The sequence below is a fragment of the Solea senegalensis genome, unplaced genomic scaffold (assembly GCF_019176455.1).
Source record: "Solea senegalensis isolate Sse05_10M unplaced genomic scaffold, IFAPA_SoseM_1 scf7180000016002, whole genome shotgun sequence".
Classification (NCBI taxonomy): Eukaryota; Metazoa; Chordata; class Actinopteri; order Pleuronectiformes; family Soleidae; genus Solea; species Solea senegalensis.
Window position 1 is genome coordinate 1 of NW_025321544.1, and position 19,275 is coordinate 19,275.

At 40.6% G+C, this 19,275-nt stretch overlaps 1 pseudogene; it reads left to right on the forward strand.

The window, feature by feature from the left end:
* Positions 1-756: 756 nt before the first annotated feature.
* Positions 757-19,275, forward strand: part of LOC122762706 — a 36,627-nt pseudogene continuing 18,108 nt past the window's right edge.

The following is a 19,275-nucleotide window of genomic DNA, read 5'->3' on the forward strand; positions in this document are numbered from 1 at the left end:
AAGCGTGTTAAAGCAGTCAATGTTCCCCTCTGTTGACTCATATACAGTATTTTTTATGTATTTATATTTTCAGAATAGCAAACAAAAACTTTAGGCTACAATAATATTAACCCTCGCTTCAACTTATTTCTGATGCTTTATCACCTCAGGGCCACACGGTTGGTGTTGTGGTTAGCACTCTGTGGTTAGCACTCTCAGCTTTGGAGCAAAAAGACCTTGGAAAACACCACCACAGATTATTCGCCATCTCTTTCTAATTCTGGGTCAAAGACCAGGGAGGATTATTGGTACATGTGCAGAACACCTAGTCTGTCTCCAGTCCGACTCACTGCATACATGCAGGAGAGTGTTTGGACTTTAGTAAGTTTTCCGTAAGTTCTGTTGTTATGGAAACTAAGTTCAATCAGAAGACATAATATAGTAATTGGACTACGAATCGCATTATCCAAGTATGTTAGTCCGACTAAGACTAAGCTCGATTTGAGTCGGACTAACGTGTTTACACGACATTAAATTGCTGTCTTGTGTTTACATGCATGTTAAAGTCTGATTTTAGTTGGATGAAGTAGTGAAAAAAAAACTGAATAGATGGGCGACATATGTTTAAAATAATATCACAATATTCTATCCTGATGTCACAATTTCAAATATTTTTGTTTCAATATAGAATGACACGCAGTTCACAACAAAAACATTGTTTCTATGATGCAAAATGAATCTGAAAATAAATAAACATAAAAAAAGAAATAACTTGATACTAAGTGGTGGGCCACATAGGAATGATTGGAGGGCCACATGTGGCCCACGTGCCACCAGTTTTACCTCTGATTGAGAGTCCTGTCCTGACCACCTGTGTTTACAGTAGGCACCAGCTCACGTGACAAACAAACTTGACTAGTAAGTACATATTCGTTCTAATAAGAGCCTTGATACGAACACCAGTGTGTAAACACGTGTTCAGACTGTCACGTGATAACGGTTTATACAGTTTAAACATAAATAAACAGCTTTGTGTGTCCGCGCTGGTGTTTCCGGGTGGCGCGTGGCTCGCTAGCATCCGTCGGTTCCGCCTCGCGACAAAACAACCGACTCCGTCTAGTATTGTAACTGAGAGGCTGAAGCGGAGGGGGCAGCGGGGCACGGGACGAGACAATGGCGGCGTCGCTTCTCTCCGACACCGACATCAGGCACCGGTCCATGGCGGAGGAGGATCCGACCGGGAACGAGCACGGGGCGGCAGCACGCAGCGCAGCGCCTCGCTGGGGACCGCAGCACGCCGGGGCTCGACAGCTGGCGCGGCTCGACTCTCCCGGTGAGAACAGTGTTTACTGCCGTCAGTGATGTTGTTGCTGCTGTTGTCACCTGCTCTGTCGGTGCTGAGGAACGAGGACAAAAAACTGATGATGATGATGATGATGATCACACACCTGTTCGCTAAGTGCTAACACTTTAGCCCACAGGCTAATCTATTAAACTATGTGTGTTGCTAACAGGACAGACAACAACGTGCAGTTAATTACTGTATGAAAGGGTGAGTTCAGTTGTTGTTGCTGTTGTTCAGTTGTTGTTGCTGTTGTTTTGTGAGATATTAACACATAATTATCACTGACTTTGCCCCAAAAGTGCCTCTGTTTTCATGATTTAGCCCGGGAACCTCTTCCACTGTACAGTTCTAGCACTACTTCTATGGAATTAGATGTGTATCAATATTTTCGTACAACTCTTTTTCAGAAGCAATAAACTATTGTTTTAATCGTTCAAAAATATTGTATTGTATTGTTTGAATATGCACTTTGTTGACAAAATAATTTTAATTTGAAGTATTTAACGTTTGGCAGATTATAAACGTTACTTAACGACTCAGAAGCCAATCAGCAGGAGGATTTCTAAGGCCCGTCTGCAAACCAACAATAAAATACAATAGTTTTGAATGATTAAATCGATATTTTAATAGCTTCTTAAAAAAGTGTTGAATAGAAATATTGACACAAATCTAATTCCATATACTTCCAATCCAACCCAACTTTATTCATAAAGCACTTGAAAGACAACACAGTTGTCTGTAAACAACACAATAACACTCGGGCTGCCCAGATTAGTCGACTAGTCACGATTACGTCGATTATTACATTTGATCGTCTGGGACTCATCTAAAAGAGCAGCCTCGGGTCCCGGGACACATTAGCAACCTCAGTGTTTCAGTGATCATTAAAACAAACCGTTTTAGTGACGTTGTAAATATGAAAGTATATTAACACATTGCTGAAATAGCTCTTCAACGTCCTCTCCGATCAACCCCAGTTCAGTCAGCTTGTGTTTAAAAAGGCTCCTCCTGCGCTCCCACAGGGTCCATGCGTTTGTTTTCTCCATGCTGCTGAAGTTGTTGCCTTCAGCCTGGATGGGCTTCTATAGTCCTAGGACAAAATCAATATCTGTGACAAAGTCTACAGCAGTAATCCTCACATCCAGTCCTTGGGGGGACTGGATGTGAGGACTTATTTTTTTTATTTCTATCTGAGTTGAAATTCACCTGGCATCCCAGACTAGTCTATATAAATCTCTGATTAGGCATCTGGAATGAAAACAGGTCTGGTAGAATAAAACATAAGCAGCGGTCTGGACCCCGGAGACTGGAGTTTCAGGACGGTTGCTTGGTGCACACAGGCTACAGACACTTTGACAAAAAAGACAGTGTTCGTGTTTGTGTGGACAGAATTGTCTGCTTTTATCAGCACAAAGTGTTGTGTCTGTGTCACGACCCTGAGGCCCCGTGTAATTGTGGTGGCCTTGTTAGACGTTTCCCATTAGTTACACAATTCCTGCTGCTCTTCTAAGTGCTGTTTCTCCACCACAGACACAAACACTACTTTTCAGGATATTACATTTATTTATTGTACTGATTTTTTTGTTGATTTGTTCGATTGCTGAAAAGCAAGTTTTCTGATTTGGAAATGTTAATATTTTCTGGAAAGAATTTTAGAAGGTTTGGAAAACATGAAACAAACCGTTGCAGCCTCACACTAAACATTTCCAGCATTATTTAAATCCATAGAAATCATTATTTTTTTATTCAAGGTAACTTCTAATGACATCATACATAAATTATAAACCAGATAAAACAACAATAAAACAAGAGAAATAAAAACAGTAGAATGAAAATAAAACCCTCTTAAGTACTGTTGTTAAAGTAATACATATCTAAATAAGACTAAGTATTAAGATGTGACATAAAATTCAAAACAGATCTTGCTTGTATGTGACTAACAGTGAGGCAGATTAATCAGATTATGGTTAATCTGACTTCTTTTATATAAGCAGTAGTCTTGCCCTGTACTGTTTTAAAAGTCTCTGTTACAGGCAACCAGCGTAGAAAGAGTCGATCACGACGATGCTTTGCCGTTCACTTCACGCTTTGTGCAGCAAGTTCTCCTCGGACAAATTCCCCATGATCCCGCGCTGCTTCACGACGTTGTGAATCAGTTCTTTTGTTATTGTTTTAACTGCGGCGACGCCTAGTGGCAGAAATCATGTACTGAGTACGGAAAATCACAAGCAGGGACGATTTACAGTGTGATTTTTAGAAAGTCCTTACGTAAGAATTAGTGATATCTAGTGGTGGAAAATGCACATCGTCCCATTTCCAAGCCCGCCCTGTTGTTTTAAAAACATGTAACGTGCGCTCTGGGTGGTTTGTCAGTTCGGGCTGTTGACGGATGGCCTCCTTAAAGGCTGTGAAATCCAAATATTTATTTTTTTTAAAGTGATTACCCACAGACTCATGGTACTATATTGAATATCTGCCTATAACCCATACAAATATCACATACTGGGTATTTTGTATGTTTTTGTTTTTTTTTTACTTTTGAGGACATGATTTTGAGGTTTGGGAAACACTAGGTTCAGGAATTTCCCATGTTTTATGGACCAATGAAACAACACTAACTTAACATTAGTCACTGTTGGTTTTCAGCGGATTTTAAAGCAAGTACAGGCTTAAAAAGATAAACGGGAGGGGAAAATATTGTAAATAATAACTGGATAAATTGAGCCTGTTATCACTGTGGATACACTGACTCAAACATGGTGATGGAAAGCACATTGTGCCTCAGACCTGAACACAGAAAACCTGTGCTACCAGTTGTGCATCAAGCTGGACTGTGCCACATTTTCCTGCCTGACCATCTGCCCTGCTTCTCACTTCACTGCGCCTTTTAATTGCCTCTGGTGGAGCCATGTTGGCCACTTGTTACCACTTCCTGAAAATAGGGATGGTGATGGTGATAGAGAACAGAGAGAGAGAGAGAGAGAGAGAGGTTTGCACCACTGGCGCTCTGTGACTGCGAGGTTCACATGAGGAGAACCAACATGTGTCACTAGCCTGTGCCGTGTGACTGTGAGGACTGAGCCCGGCTCCGCCCACTGAGCTGAAAACGCCTCCTCTGGCCTCACTGACGATGTCAGAAAAATGTAATTTCCATTTAAAGTCAATCACTTAAGTGGATGCTGATGCGAAGGCTCATCCTGTTTTTTAGACCCCGTGAGCTGAGTCGTCACCTTTGACATGAATTGGAATTGTGATCTACACGATTATTCGGTGTCATTACATTGGAGAGATAAACATCTCCACTCTGGCATTTGTAAACAGACACACACACACACACACACACCAGGGCGGAACAATGACTTGTGAAGCGATTAGCTAAATTTAACCCCTGGATGTGCCTTCAAAAAAAAGTTACGTTAACACACCTAGAGCACCAAAATGTGATCATAAAAAAATGTACCTATAAAAATTGTATTAATATTTTTTTTTTAGTCCCATTCCATACATATCAAATAGTAATGAATTTTTAAAGTTTTTAACCCTTAAATTTCCAAGTTTTTGTCATGATGCATCAAAAACAGTGAGTTCACTGAGCACATTTTGGTGCGTAGGTGTGTGAGTGTCAATATTTTAGTTAACATTGTTTACAACAGACCAAACACAATATGCATGAAAAAGATGGGGTGCAAGTATTCTAGAAGTTACAAGCCAAAAACACAAGCTTCCCATACTTGCATCTGAGTGTAGTAGTTAATATTTTGATAGCATCCCATAGGGGTGGGAATCACACAGTACCTCCCATAATACAGTACGGTGCGCGATACATGGTCCACGATACCAATTATATCACGTGATAATCAAAATATTGCAAAGACAATCGTATAGCGATACATCGCGATATCTGTCTGAAAACAAAACGTTAAAACGTGAGAAGTGTATAAAGTGTATAAAGTCTATGTTGTGAATGTGGATGAATGCATCTCATAGCGTAGCTTTCTCCGTCGTCATCCTGCTGTAAACTCCCTCTTCTTCTTCAGCCAGGTAACTCCCCTCCCCAAGTTTCCCCTCGTTCATTTAAGCAGCGCCACCATGAGGAACCATGAAGTAGTGACAACGCCCAGTGAGTAAAACTGGCAGGGGCTGTTTACTTTAGAGTGCCTTCGTTTGTTCATTAAAATAGCGATATTTACCCTTACCCCGTATCGACTATCACATTGCACGATAAATCGATATTTTGACCCATCCCTACTATCTTAGTTTGAACCAAAAACACATGGAAAAATTATATTGTGTTATTATGTGTACAGAACATAATAAACATTCAGTCACACATGTAGGTTTGTGTAGCTCTTCTTCTTGTGGCACTGCTTTGACTTCCGTATCTGGTATTGGCTCAATGAACAATCAAATGCTCCTTCTTTATCAGACCTGTTCACAGAAAGCCCCGCCCCCACACTAGAGGATAATTGGCCAGATTTTGGATTTTAGGTCAAAAAGACAGTGGCTCAGGTTTTCTTAAAGTAACTTCCTGAATGACACAGACCATAAACCTCGGTAGAATTTAAGGTAATTGGCTTTTTATTCCAGGTACATTTCATACTTCCCTTTTTCGACAGTTTTTTTATTGGAAGTACCTCGTACTAAAGAAGAGAGACTAAGGCTGATGACTGATGTAAATATTGATAACACCAAAAACGCAAATGGATCCCAATGGTGAGATCAGAGTGATTTTAGAAGAAGCCCAGTTTTGACTTTGTGTGATTTGGTCCTAAAAGCAAAGGTTTTATTTTTTAAAAACAATCAAAATATTATAATAAATAATGCTGCACAGGCTTCATCGATGGATACCGTAGATGTGGCTTAGATTAGGATCATCATTAAAATATATATCCAGTTGTCTGGGTAACACTTGCACTTGTAATAGTAAGATAATATTATGGTATTACTGTTTTATTTCTCATGTCATTTTCAGGTTGGTAATAACAGAAGAAATAGAGTTGTAATAAGGAGATAATAATAAGACAGTAATGCAACTTATTTCCAAAGAAAATAGTTTTGTAATTAGAAAATGAATATACTATAACCCTGGGTTACTTTAACCGGAACTTGTGTTTCTAAGTCACTAAAACTAACTTTTTTTTCATCCAAAAGTTAATTTTTGATCATGTATTTAAAATGTGGGCTGGAGAGAGACCATAAAGAAAGTGTTATTCAGTAAATGTTCATTTAAATAATGCAATTATTTGAACTGTTATAGTTTACTTAGTTTACTAAATAGAGGAATTTGTTGTTTGGTCCAGAAAATGTCAGAAAATGTTGAAAGAGTGTTTGTCAAACCTGGAAATGATGATGTTCTCAAATGTCTTGTTTTTTGGCCACAAACCAAATTCATTTTTTATTGTTTCTTTGTTTTATGGAGCAAAGAAACCAGAAAATATTCACATTTAAGAATGTGAAAAATGAGACTCACAAGGATGAATAGATTATTGAAATAGTTGACGATTAATTGACTAATTGATCACTTGTTTGTAGGGCGGTAACTGTTAATAAGGGCAGCAGTCAAATGTGACACTGATCGACTTTATCGCTGCTGCTCTATGAAGAGCCTGCAGCCGGCCGTGTAAACCAGACAATACCACGGCTGTGTGTGGATTTGTGTTTTCACCTGTTAAATCTCCAAATGACTCACAAGCTTTCCCTCATTTTTGGCCAAAGGGCACAGCGGGCCGCGCGGTGGACGACCGTCTCGGCGACGCTAACAATGCCGCCGAGCCATTTTCCCGGAAAACTTGAAAGCGCAAATGTTTGCCACACGCTGACAAGTGTCTGTTAAAGAAAAATAAACAGCTGAAATTCAAAATGTCAAAGTGTCCATTTAAGGGACGCCACGCTGCTACGCGCTTAGTTGTTTGGGTCCGGTTCGGCGCCGGCGGGAGGTAAATCTAAATAGCAGTTTGGCTTGTTAGAGTTTGAAGAAGTTAGATGAGGCGTTGGCAACGCTCCACAGAGCCAAACATGGGCTCATTACAGCAGAGCTCGGATGGACAAACAGCTGGACGCATCGCTCTCCCCCTCTGTTTGTGCATCTCTCCATTCCTCTCCATTCATCCCATCGTCTCTCCTCGGTCCTCCCATATGTCTGAAGTGTCACGGTCTGCTGACGGCCTCTCCTCTCCTCTCCTCTCCTCTCCTCCTCTTCATTTGGCAGGATATTCAAGTCTTTTTACATGAACAACTTGTGTGCGTCACCTTGGTGTATGTGTTGTCATCGCTCCGTTAGCGATCAAACGCATACAAGTATTTAACCTGGTTCGTCCGTTTGTCCGTCGTCTCACACGTCAACCGTGTTTCATTAATCCCTAAATTAATATCATCTATATCTAATTTAACTCTTCTGTCATCGCAGACAGGGTCTGGCATGCGTACGTCTCGTTACTGAAACTCCGTTTTGTGATGGCTAGGAAATTCAAAAACTGTCCAGGGTTTGACCTCCCCGCCTTTCGCACTGTCAGCTGAGATTGGCACAGAGAAAAAGGCTTTTAAAAGACTTTAATCTCAAAAGTCTGACTTTTTTCCTCAGAATTCTGGCTTTAATCTCAAAATTCTGAGGAAAAAATTCAGAATTCTTTCCTCCAGAATTTGGCTTTAATCTCAGAATTCTGACTTTGATCTCAGAATTATGTCTTTAATCTCAGAATTCTGATTTTTTTTCTCAGAATTTGGATTTTAATCTCAGAATAATTTTTTTCTCAGAATTTTTTTTTTTTCTCATTATTCCGACTTTAATCTCAGAATATTCTGACTTTTTTTCTCAGAATTCAGACTTTAATCTCAGAATATTCTGGACTTTTTTTCTCAGAATTCAGACTTTAATCTCAGAATATTCTGGACTTTTTTTTCCAGAATTCTGACTTTAATCTCAAAAGTCTGACTTTTTTCCTCAGAATTCTGGCTTTAATCTCAAAATTCTGAGGAAAAAAGTCAGAATTTTTTCCTCCAGAATTTGGCTTTAATCTCAGAATTCTGACTTTGATCTCAGAATTATGGCTTTAATCTCAGAATTCTGATTTTTTTCTCAGAATTTGGATTTTAATCTCAGAATAATTTTTTTCTCAGAATCTTTTTTTTTTTTCTCATTATTCCGACTTTAATCTCAGAATATTCTGGACTTTTTTTTCCAGAATTCTGACTTTAATCTCAAAATGCTGCTTTATTTTATGTCATTTCTTACATGTGGCCCTAAAATGTCTTAAATTATCTATATTTACATTTATAAAGTGCTCAAAGCCGCTTTAAGTGGCCGTTTCTACCGTTCACTCACACAGCGGGTGAAGATAAAACGACTTATCTGAGCCGCAGTCTGTAAATTTGACCGACGCAAATTTGTCCTTAAAGGTACAATGTGTGCAAAGAACCTACATAGCCCTGAGTTGGCATGAGAACTCAAAAGACGTTTAGTTTGTCCATTGTGGGCTTCTGTGAAAACATGGTGATCCGAAAAGCGCTGACCACAGCTACTGATGTAAATATAAAAAAGGAGAACTGGTGATTTTATACTTAAAAAAATCAAGAATAATTCTCTTCAATTTCTGCCAAAATAATGAAAATAATTCCCCCTAAATTTTACACATTGGACCTTTAAAAGGTGTGAAGCTGTGACTCACTTACTCCTCATATGTGACAGTCTCTCTCTCTCACACTCTCACTCACACACACACACACACACTCATCCAAAGCCTCCCCAAACTGCTGACCCCTGGGTCCCAGAGGTCACAGGTCAGAACCTTTCGAGCTTGTGTGTTTTGCCCTGAGATTCACACGAGCTGAACTTGACACTGACCTGTGTGTGTTCTCGTGACCTCAGTGTGCACATGAGCAGTGTATGTATGTGTGTGTGTGTAGAGAGTGCAGTACTAAAGTTGCATCATCAGGATTTAAGATCACGAAACTGAGTTTGTTTGTGTGAAAAAGAGGACAAACGTTGTTCTTTTACTGTTTCATTGACGCAGACGAAACAGATTTCCACAATAACAGGTAATAATGTAGAAAACTGTGGTGTAAAAACGTAGAACTGTAGAAACGTCAAAAAAAATGGATGGATCTGGTTTTATTGGTGTACCTGAATACAGAAAACTATCTCGGTTTGTCAACTTTTAGTTTTTGTATTTGAAAAAGGCAACGGAAACACGGCAAATCCAAGAAAAAGTATTGAGGCCAGTGGATTTCAAACCTTTTGTACCACGCTCTCAAAGTAACACCATTGAGGAACGAGAGATAAGGTGATATTATTGAATTACTCTGTTATTTGTTTCATTTTCTACGCACTCAGCTACCACCACAGGAAGTTTGAGAACCACAGCTCATAATCTGAAATCCTCCTTCTTGAACCAACCGAGTCTGGAGAGTCGTAGAAACGCGCAGATTACATTTTTCAACTCAAGCAAGTGACGCAAAAGCTCGAATGAGGCGAAAAACGCGCCGCGCTATTGGCGTCTATGCATGACTTTGTGTGTGAACTCATGGAAAATCTGTACAGAGTCTCGTGTAAAAAAAAAAATTTTTTACAATGTAGAATCACGATTTTTACATTAAATTGATTATTTTTGACACCTCATATAGAGACAATATATACTATATTATACCACACACACACACACACACACACACACACACACACACAGTCCATCCATGGCTTTAGGCTTAGCCTTCCAGGCAGGATTTTACTTCTGACCTTGACCAACAGAGGAACGAGGAGTATTGTGTATTTTTAGAGATGAGCTCTCTGTGTGTGTGTGTGTGTGTGTGTGTGTGTGTGTGTGTGTGTGTGTGTGTAATTATCCTTATGAGGGCCACAGATGAATATGGTGGTAGCAGAAAGCCCAGGAGATGAGGGGATGACACACACACACACACAAACACACACAAGACACACACATGATGGGATCTGTCCATCCCTGTGTGTGTGTGTGTGTGTGTGTGTTACTGCAGGGTAGACAGGCTGGAGCAGGGCCTACTTACACTGGCTCTCAAGTGGTTTAAATGTCTTTGTGTTATTATTGTGCTTGGATATATGCATCTGGTTGTCTTCCTGTGTGTGTGTGTGTGTGCGCGCCATTGTGTTGGTATGCTGTTGTTGAATCTCATTTGCCACATTCCTGTCTTTGTTGCAGTTGAATCTGGTGGGTAATGGATTTATAACATTTGTCTGGGAGGATTGTGTGTGTGTGTGTGTCTGCATGCGCACACTGCCACATAAAGACGTACAAATTGTGTTTGTGTATCATTTCTTCATGAGTGGTACTTTGTGTTTATGTTGGTTTTGTGTGTGTGTGTGTGTGTGTCTCAGGTTCTGTGGTCCACTGAGATCAGATGAAAGGAAAGCGGCCTGTGACTGATCCACTTCTGAACAAGGGAATTCGACCTCCCCCTTTATCTCCCCCTTCTTTTCCTCTCTCTCTTCCCCAATTTCCTTTTCACTGTCAGTCTCTCTCAGTGTCTCTCTCTCTCCCTCCCTCGTCTCCCTCTTTTCATTCTCTTTCTCTCTGAGCATGTGACCCACTTTTACCACCCACATCACTCTCCCTCTCTCCCTCTCTCCCTCTCTCTCTTGCTGTCTCCCCAAGTCCCATCTGAAGACAGTCTGCTGAGAGCAAAGCAGGGGACACAGAAAGAGAGTGAAAATCAAAACAGAAGCAGCGTTCTCTCTGTGTGCGTGTGTGTGTGTGTGTGTGCGTGTGTGTGTACATCACCACCCTCTGTGCGTTGCTGTCGACACCTTCAGTGTGTGTTAGTGTTTGTAAATGCAGTTTACGGAGTGTAGGTGATGATGGAGGGAACGAGAGGACGAGACACGGCGTGGTCGAGGAGTGTCGGCAGCTCTGACGCTCTGAGCTGCCGTCGTTCCGCCCACAAGTGTGTGAGAAGTGTGTGTTTTTGCCGCGTTGTGCGTTCGTGTTCACTCATAACCAAGGATGTCACCATCTCAAATCTACGATTTAACCACGCCTCCGTTGTGACGTCCCGCACGCGCGTCGAAGGGGAAAGACACCGTGTTGTTGGCTTTGTTGCATGTCCACACGTGACTCATTCAGTATTCAGTCTGTGACGGTTCTGTGATTTTATAGCTCACAGCACATAACTCGCGTCTCGTCCCATTTATTGATGCTCTGTCGTTCATTTCATGAACAGTTCAGACGACCCCTGGACGTCAATGTGGCCCCTGAGCCAAAAAAAAGTTTGCCCACCCCTGTTCTAAGTGTGTTTGGACCTGACTGACGGACACAGAGGACGGACGTGTCTATCATCAGCTCAGTGTTTGTCCTGTCCACATCACAGGTTTCAGACCGTGTTCACACCAATCCAGAGGAACCACTAGTTTAACTGGACTAGACAAGGAAGGTCTGAATTCACCCAAGGCTTTTTTTGCTTATTTTAACCATAAAAGGGCCAAAATATTTCAATATCTGGAAGCTTTTTACAACTTCCTGCATGTTAAAATAGTATATTCACCATTTAAAATGCAGAAAAAATAAAAGTTTTTTTGTTAAATTTGAGCAGTGTCAAACTATTTAAAATAACATTTGTTTGAGGCCAAAAAATGGACGACAAAGACGCCGATTCGCCGGCTTCCTGCAACAGCGCGAGTGAAGTTACCGTAATTTACCACACGTTGGCTTTGACGTGCAACTTCTCAGCTTTCTTTATTTGTTGTTAATTTAGGTTAAATTGCCCCTTTCTTTTCTTGTCTGTCTGCCTTATTTCTCCACGTTACCTGCCACACCGTGGCGATGGTTAATGGGGGTCTACTTTTCTGTCTCCCCTCTCCATTAGTCCATTAGTCCATTAGTATTCAGGACGTGTTGCCTGCCTGCCTGCTGCCCGCCACTCATTCCCCAGACAGCGAATCAGCCGGCGTTGATTAATTTCAGCCTATTAGCACCCCTCGTTCTCCTCCCCCGGCTCCGCCCAGGTTAAATCCCCACACGCCGCAGGCTGGCAGGCAGGGGCGGGGAGGGGGTGCTGCTGGCTGGCGGGCAGAGGAGGTTGCCAGGGAGCCAGTTGTTGTCAGAACGATATTAATGAGTGCACTGCTCTGGCCCTAAGAGTCTTCAAGTGAGTGTGTGTGTGTGTGTGTGTGTGTGTGTGTGTGTGTGTGTGTGAGATATCATTTTGGATGCTAAGTTGTGTGGCCCTGGGTGTGTCTTTGTGAGTCAGTGTGTGTGTGTGTGTGTGTGTGTGTTCTAACATGACAACATATGTCTGTTCATATGTACATACTTTTAGAGACTGTTTTTAAGTGTGTGTGTGTGTCTGTATGTGATATCCAGCAATGCCATGGCCTGGGGGACAGGGGCTTGTGTGTGTGTGTGTGTGTGTGTGTGTGTGTGTGTGTGTGTGTTTGCACTCTGTGGAGGCCTGTCCTAGTTTCCTTCCCCTCACCAGGGAGCCGGAGGATCCAAGGACTGACGCACATCACCTGACAGCCGCCCCACTGCTCCACGGCCTTACGACGCATGTGTGTGTGTGTGTGTGTGTGTGTACAGAGAGAGATTGAGTGTCTACATTTGTGTGTGTGTGTGTGTGTGTGTGTGTGTGTCAAAGGAGGTTGCGTGTGTAATAGAGATGTGAGAATGTGTTAGGAAATCCATCAGTTGAGTTGAGGCATCATGGTGTGTGTGTGCGCGTGCGTGTGCGGCACACAGCGGGCACAGTAAGAGTTTAAAGACTGTGTGTGTGTGTGTGTGTGTGTACTGTGTGGGATATAGTAAAGAAAATGGTGCCACGTGAATCTTGTGAGACAAACAGAGCGACTTAACCTCAATACGGACTGAGTCCATGTGGATTGAAAGCACCTGGTTAATGAATGAATGAATGACTGAATGAATGTCTTTATTTTTAATGAGTAAAAACACATAAGACAATAAACTGTAGTAGTATATACACCCCAAGGCAGTACGAACATATAAAAATGCCTCTTTATCCATATACAGTACGTCTTTAAAAATGTTTGAAAGATTTGAAAGAACTCAAGACTTCCTCTAATTCAGATTAACACAATAATTTCAGGATAGTGGGATTGGGTTTCTCAACATTTTAGATTAGATTAGATTAGATAAATTCAGACTTTGTTACTCCCACATTGGGGGAAATTCAGACGTCGCAGCAGTTAGAAAGAGAATAGAATAGAGCACGATAGAATAAATTAGAACACCATTCTAGTGCAAAGTATGAAATACGATGTAGAAAAGACAAGAGTACGGTGTTTTGGGGCATGGGAAAGAAAGTAGAATTCCTTCAGTTTCAATAGGATCCTTCAGCACCTAGTGCCCTAATAAACCAATAGAAATTTTAATTTACATTACTGTATTTACACCGTCTTTTGTCATTTTATAATCTGAATATCGCGTATTCCTAGTGCCGTACTGTTTTCTTAATCTGGTTAATATCAGATTGAGTTTTTCTAAATTCTAAGTCCACTCTTAGGTCAAAACTTTGTTTCTGTCTTTTTTTTTTTTAAAGAAGGGTGAAGGGTCACGTCTGAAGAATCGTTAAAATATCCATAATCACATATTTTAAATCTCTCATGTGACCACGTCAGTCCATACCTTAGGAGAGGCTGATAGCATATTCATAGGCCCACAGGTCTATATGTAGGTGCACGCACACACACACACACACACACACACGTCGCAGGCCGGGGTGCTTTATTAAAAGTAACCGTCATGAATATCTTATAGTCTGCTAATGCTATGTGAAACATTAGGATCTGAACGCATTAAAGTTTTAAAGGCACATTTGGATAAGGAGGAAGGAGGAGGCGGTGATGGTGGGAGGAGGAGGAGGACGATGACGGACAAAGAACAAAAGAAAGTGACGTGAGAAAGAAGTTTGTGCATTTTCTGCAGTTTTTTTGTCTCTTTAGCTTCAGACAACATTAAGTACGACTGTTCACACCTGGATTTTTGTGAAAATATAACAGCAGCAATAGATAAACACATCTACACTATGATGTTGGTGTGTTATTGTTTTTTGTAAAATCATATCTTTTCATAAATTATCGTATCTTATTGTATCTTTTCGTAACTGTTTGTATCTTTTCGTAAATTATCGTATCTTTTCGTAATTTACCGTATCTTTTCGTAAATTATCGTATCTTTTCGTAAATTATCGTATCTTTTCGTAATTTACCGTATCTTTTCGTAAATATCGCAGTCAGTAATCTTACATTATCTTTCGTAATATCAATCTTTTTTTAAATTATATGTATCTTTTTAAATCTTTAAATGAATTATCGTATCTTTTGTAAATTATCGATCTTATCGTATCTTTTCATATCTGTTTGTATCTTTTCGTAAATTATCCTATCTTTTCATAAATTATCGTATCTGCTCGTATCTGTTTGTATCTTTTCGTAAATTATCGTATGTTTTTGTATATTATCGTATCTTTTCTTTGTCTTAAATTACCTTACCTTAACTTATATTAACGTATCTTAAATGATCTTACCTTATTTTATTGTATCTTAAAGGGAGACAGCAGTAAAAGATGCAAATTAGAAACAACATCACATTTCACGTACGAGTGAAGCAGGAGTGAAAAAAAACACAAACTATAAAATGTGTGTGTGTGGCTGAGTTTGACCCTCGCACTTCTCTCTGCGTTGGTTAATAATCGCTGATGTGAGGTTTTGTGATTGAGTACGACTAGATTCTAGTTAAAGTCTCGTAGTTAATTCTGCTGACCTGTGAGTTTGGTCTCCTCCACGCTGAGGTCTCACCTGCCACCTCAAACAGCCCGTGTGTGTGCGTGTGTGTGTGTGTGTGTGCGCGCGCGTGTGTGTGTGTGTGCGTGTGCCGCGTCAGCATTGGTGTTCCACATAAGAGGGGTCGTGACCCTGCCACCCGGAGTACACTTGTCTTCATCTGACTGATCACATATTAACAGCCACCACACACACACACACTGTGTCTGAATGGGTCGTTGACCTCTGGTAAAGAGCGACTTGTTCTCCCAGTGCTTGAAAAGAGACCTCACCCAGTCCATTAATACAACATGCTTCAACTTCTCATCCGTCCTTTAGTCTCCTCCCGCCTGACAATTTCTGCTGAGTTTCATTTTATTGTTGCACTAAACTGCATGACTACAAAACATCACAGACACTTTCTGTCACCAAACAGAAAGTTTGACAACAGTTATTTGAAGTTATTACTGGCAAATATTTACAAAAACATTCTTCAAAAGCATATTTTTCTTCAAACCGTGTGGTGTAGTATCATGTAGTACAGTACAGCAGTGACGACACCACACCGCGTTATGGTGAAGTAATGGAATATTTTTTAATATCTCTTTCAGGCGTTGCACTTTGTAGACGGTCCCTGCGTCCCCTCATTGCGTCCCTCTGATGACTGCATGTATAAATGACAGATATATATCTTCCCCGTGGTCAGATTTACCTCTTACTTCCAGCAAAAAGCAGAAATATGTCATAATTTTGTTGATTTGCAGACAGTTATATGATCGTTGTCCCGCGTGAAGCTCCTCCACCCCCTTACATCCGGGTTACGCGACCTTTGCGTCACGTAACTTACGCTTAGGGCTGCAACTAACAGTTATTTTCATAATCGATGAATCCGTCTATTGTTTTCGCCATTAATCCAGTAATCGCTTGGGTCCATAAAATGTCCGAAAATGTCGATCAGTGTTTCTCAAACCTAGAAGGACAGGACTGTGTTCTCAAAATGTCAAATTTTGTCCAAAAACTACAATTAATCGATTGCCAAAATGGTTGACAACTAATTTAGTCATCGATAAATAATAAATTAATCTAGTAATTGTTTCAGCTCTACCTAGATGGGAAAAATCTAAACTGGATGAAACAGGAAACGCTCCTTTTTTTCATTTTATTTTGAAAGTGAAATGAACAGTTTATCTGTTTTTTGTTATCTGTTTTTTTCATTTTATTTTGAAAGTGAAATGAACAGTTTATCTGTTTTTTTCATTTTATTTTGAAAGTGAAATGAACAGTTTATCTGTTTTTTCATTTTAAAGAAATAAACCACGTTGTGAGACGTTGGTGTTTGTTCACACACGGGCTTTTCTTGTGTCTGTGTCCGTCTGTGTTAGTCCTCGGAATAGTGACGGCAGACTTTGCGTCGGGGGCGGTGCACTGGGCGGCCGACACCTGGGGATCCGTGGACATGCCGGTTATTGGAAAGGTGAGCAAACAAAAGCACAGATTGTCTCCTGGGTCACGTTTCCATATTCCGTGCTCTGCATTAACGCGTCAGTCTATCGTGTCAAACTCAGTCTCACATTCCATGTAAAGAAGTGATTTCTCAACCTTATTTGTGTTTTCTTGTCATTTTTGTGAGTGTGCTTGTACATGTGCGGCAGTTCAGCCCAGCTTCCTCTCAAATGACGTCAAAAACAGGATTATAGCTACCAGGCGCAACAATTTTGTGGGTCAGTGTCAATACCATCGTCTAATCATGCCAGCATCGAAGCGTGGAAGCAACCAGCTAATCATAAAATCAGCTAATCATAAAATAGCATTTCTCGTTGCCAGGGAAAGTTTGAAAATGTGTGCCCAGGTTTTGAGAGAAAGAGCTCGACAGTGATTGGACAATGTGGCAAAAAACTTCACTTCCATGGAAGCTCAGCTTCCCTGGGAGTCAATAGAGCAGTGGGAGGGGCGCGGATAATAATTAGGGGAATGGCGGATCCGTTTTTTGATTGACAACGTTGCAGAAACATACACAACAGTGACAGTCCTGTGTGGGTTTTTGTCGTTGTGTGTTATTTGCTAACGATATAGAGCATTTTCATTCGTACATATACATTTCCTTGTTCTAGTTGTTTGTTTGCAGAGTTTGTGTAAGGAGGTTTTCTTGTTTCAAAGACCAGTGCACTTCCTCAAATAATATCAAGCGAGTTTCTATGGTTACCGTCTTCTCTATTGTCTCTTTTGACTGTAACACAATGTTTCCAGTCTACAACGTGACTGTTTTGCTTCTGTTTTGGTGGTTCTTGTGTACGTCCGCTTTCACCACCATGGACATCAACAAATGACAAAATTGGTCTCACATGGACGATAGCGCAACCTCTGCGGACACAAAAACTACGTTCCAATGTGGAAATGGGCAACCGATGAAATTTATGTCACGCAGACCCAAACCAGACTATTTCTCATCCATTCACTACAACGTAGATTTTAATTTTCCCTTTACAATCCCCCAAACTTTATTTCGTGATAGTTCTACCACAGATCGTGTACAACGTGTTATGGGGGCTAAAGTTTCAGTCTTTGCTCAGCTGTTGTCAAGTACTTTTTCAAGTTTGTAACAGAAAATCTAGATTGTTTTCCATCCGTGAGATGATTCATCCTTCAGTGTTCCTGTAGATTTTACGGGCTTGTTGTCTCACACTCCAAACCAGTGATTTTGACCAGTATCACATAACGTGTTGGCTCATGGAGGCGAGTAATGTCTGCAGATGCTTGAAATTGTCCTTCCATGAACCTGCAGGGTCGGTCAAGTCCTTAGAATAACATTGTAATGACCCGGTGCATCGGAGACAATAGAGATGATATTATACTGTAACACTGTCCCCCCTGTGGCCCCCCCCCCAGGCTGTGTCACCATGGCAGCATGGTGGAGGCACCTTATTCCCCCAAGCCTGTGGACTGTCGTAGTGACCTGGAAAGTAAATGTCACTGTCTCACAGAGGAATCTCCCCGTGGACGGCAATTGTCCACAGTCCCCAAGACACACACACACACACACAGAGTCGATGGCCTCTCCTTGAACCCTCACCATACAGTGCGACAACATATGTATGTGATTGTGTATGAAGATGGATGCACACACACACACACACACACACACACACACACACGTAGTTCTTGCATTAAGACACATCACAGACACATTAATGCACATGCATCCAATTAGAGTAAAGGTTATTCTCATTTAAGCCAATTAAAAGCAGTGTGATCAGGTGCAGCGTGCAGATTGGTTCATGTGAACTTTGTTTTGATTAATGAGGTGAGCATTTACTTTATATGTGTGTGTGTGTGTGTGTGTATACTGTATATTTTGTCCATTTATTCTGTGGATAAAATCATTTATTCATAATTTTGACACAATGTGAGACATAATTATAACATTTATTCTCAGTCCATGTGTTATAGTCATATAAAAAGATGTTGTAATGCAGGTTAGGAGTTGATATATTTGTATTTATTAAAATGTTAATAAATACAATGAGATTCATTTATAAACATGTAGTATTTTCAGTACAGTGTGTACTATTATTCGCTTGATTAAAACCAGGTGATTAGTTACTATGACTTGTCATAATGTGCTAAAAAGATACCCACCAAGTATTGCTTTAATAAAAACTAGTATTTCTATACTCCAATGACCTAAAATACTTCATTTATGGTTCATCTTTTACCACAGGGTGGCAGCAGCAGCAAGTATTTAGAGAGTGGACTTCATGTGTTTAGCTCAACACGCTGAGAACCATGTATTGCGTTCACTAGCTTCCATGCACTGGAGTTTAGAATATTCTAATATTTTGACCAATAATTTTTCCATTGAATATTGGAATAACATTTTTGATGGTAATGTGTACGCGGTATATTCGTAAATGACCTTGTTCGAAATGTATCTTACTTGAGCTAACTTCTGATGTGATTTATAACATCAGTAAAAAGGTTGTGCAGTTTTGTAAATTGTTTTTCTGGCGTGTTTTATGGCGTGTTTCCACTGCCTCGCCTCAACTCGCCGTGGCACGGTTAAGTTGTGTTTATGTGTTATTTGTGTTGGTCATGATAACAGTCAAATCAACAAATGATTTACCAGTCACTGGTTCTGAGTTAAGCTGGTAATTTCCTAATCCAATGTTTCCCAAACTCTCTGTAAGGAGACCCACTCTTTAAACAATGTCCA